Here is a 2718-nt window from a genome sequence, read left to right on the forward strand (position 1 = left end):
AAACCAAGTTCCCTACATAAATCTTCCATTCAAGTAATAAGTGGATGGGGCCAGGGTTTAAATGTAAGAATAGATAGGGACATTTTGAGGAAGGAGAGAAAGGAGCAAAAACTTTATCACTGTTAGTCAACAATCGTTTATTGAGTTCTTACTATTTGCCAGGCCCTCTATTAAATGCTGGGAATATGAATATAAGCTCTAGGTGAAAATTGGCAAACATTTTCCTCTCACTATTCTATAAAAACACTTGTTATCTTTTATATTGAAACATTTCCCCTTGGTTTCTAGGAGATTGTTCTTTTTCTTTTTTTAATTTTCCTTTTTGTTGTTTTTCTTTTTTTTTAATTTTCCTTTTATTCCTTGATGGAATAAAACAAGCATTTCCATAACATAGTTCAATTTAAAAAAAAAAAAAAGATGATTGCCCTGGAAATGCCATGAAACTGGAAATCTATTGTATACAACTTGCTATTCCTTCTAAATATATAAATTATTATGTAAATTTCTATTTTTATCCTTTTTTTCTTCCCTGTGTCCACCCTAGAGATGACAACCATTAGCATACACCCACACACACATGTAAATTTTTCCATACATGCTTCTATTTATAAGTTCTTTCTCTAGAAGCAGACAGTAAATTTGGATATTTGTAATAATCAAAATGACACTGGCTCAAAGTCATTCTTTTTTTTCAATTGAAATTTTCTTTTCTTTTTCCAATTACATGCATAAGGAGGTTTCAGCATTCATCCATTTGTAAATTTATGTGTTCACATTTTTCTATCACCTTCCCATACCTTCACCAATCCTATGATGGTGAATAAGCTAGTAAAACTCGTACATGCACAATTGTGTTTAAGATATTTTCAAATTAGTCATGTTGTGAAAAAGAAATAAGAACTAAGGGGAAAGAAAAAGAAACAAAAAGGAAAAACATAAAAGAAGTTTTTAAAAAGTTAACATTTCATGCTTTGTTCTGCATTCAGATTCCATATTTTTTCCTCTGGATGTGAATAGTATTATCCATATCAGGTTGACCTTGATCTCTGAATTGCTGAATGGCTTGTGTCCATCATATTTGATCTCACAATGTTGAGGGTAATATGTTTTATCCTCTCTTGGTTCCACTCATGTCACTCAGAATCAGTTTTAACAAGTCGTTACATGCTTTTCCAAAGTCCAACCATTTATGATTTCTTATTAATAATAGTATTCCATAACATTCATAGACCATAATTTGTTCAACCATTCCTCAATGGATGAGAATCCTCTCAATTTCCAAATTTTTGCCACTACAAAATGAACTGCTATAATTATTTTTGAATATGTGACTTTTCCCATTTTTATGAGTTCCTTTGGGATATAGACTTAGTATTGCTATTGCTGGATCAAAGGGCATGATCAGTTTAGTGTTCTTTGGGCATATTTCCAGACTGCTCTCCATAATAGTTCGATCAGTTCACTCCGCCAACAGTGCATTAATATTCCAATTTTCCCACATCTTCCCCAACATTGGCAAATATAAGAAAAAAGGAAATTGATCAATGTGATAGTGTGAGGTGGTACTCCATAGTTGTCTTAATTTGCATTTCTCTAATCAATAATGATTTGGAGCATTTTATAGGACTATAAATAACTTTAATTTCTTTATTTGAAAACTCCCTGTTCATATTATTTGGCCATTTAATAGATGGGGAATGATTGCTCAAAGTCATTCTTTTCTTTTGGGGGGGGGTTCCAAGACAATGGGTTAATTGACTTGCCCAAGGTCCCAAGTATTAAGTCTCTAAGGTCACATTTGAACTCAGGTCCTGATTCCAGAGTCTGTTCTCTATTTATTGTGTCACCTAGCCTCCCCTCAAAGTCATTCGCAAAACAATATTGTGCTGTTACTGTATAAAATGTTCTCTTGGTTTTGATAATTTCACTCTTCATTATTTCATGTTTTTTCCTAAGACCACTGGGCTCATCATTTCTTGTCCCACAACAGTATTGTGTCAGAAATATATACAACATGTTCAGCCATTCACCCAATTATTTATATATATATATATATATATATACACATATATATGTATATATATATATATATTTATATTTATAATTTCCAGTTTTTTACCACCAGAAAGGGAAATGCTATATACATTTCTGACGTTTTATTTTTCTGGAGGGGTTTTGGAGGTATCATGCTTAAAAGGACTATCATTTTTAAATTATATAAACTATTTAAGAATAAATTTTATTGAGGCATTTCTGGGACACTCTGCACTCCGTCCTCTCCTCCCTTGCAATAAGAACAATAAAATAAAACATGTTAGGCACAAGCAACTGATACATTGATAGCTTCCAACAAAGAAAGCAAATAGTGCCATCTCTCTACCATGAGGAACCAGGTCCAATCTCATGTCGTCGTCATCATCGTCATCATCATCATCATTGTTGTTGTTTCACAATTAGTCCGAGTTAACCTTAGTTTTAATGATTATTTCCATTGATTATTATAGTTGGAGTATTTGCTGAGTTTCTATTTCCTCTCTGTATTATTTCCTAGAAATTCCCCCATTTTTCCTCTGAATTCTTCAAGTATATAAACTTTTTTTTTTAATTTTTACATAAATGGAATTAAGTGACTTATACAAGGTCACACAGCTAGGTAATTATTAAGTATAGGTTAGATTTGAACTCAGATCCCCCCAACTCTAGGGTTAGTGCACTATC

General features: G+C 32.3%; 1 pseudogene; it reads right to left on the reverse strand.

Annotated features, from left to right (window-relative positions):
* LOC141494017 (uncharacterized) overlaps positions 1-2405 on the reverse strand; it is an 8418-nt pseudogene extending 6013 nt beyond the window's left edge.
* Positions 2406-2718: the final 313 nt, after the last annotated feature.

The sequence above is a fragment of the Macrotis lagotis genome, chromosome 7 (assembly GCF_037893015.1).
Source record: "Macrotis lagotis isolate mMagLag1 chromosome 7, bilby.v1.9.chrom.fasta, whole genome shotgun sequence".
Classification (NCBI taxonomy): domain Eukaryota; kingdom Metazoa; phylum Chordata; class Mammalia; order Peramelemorphia; family Peramelidae; genus Macrotis; species Macrotis lagotis.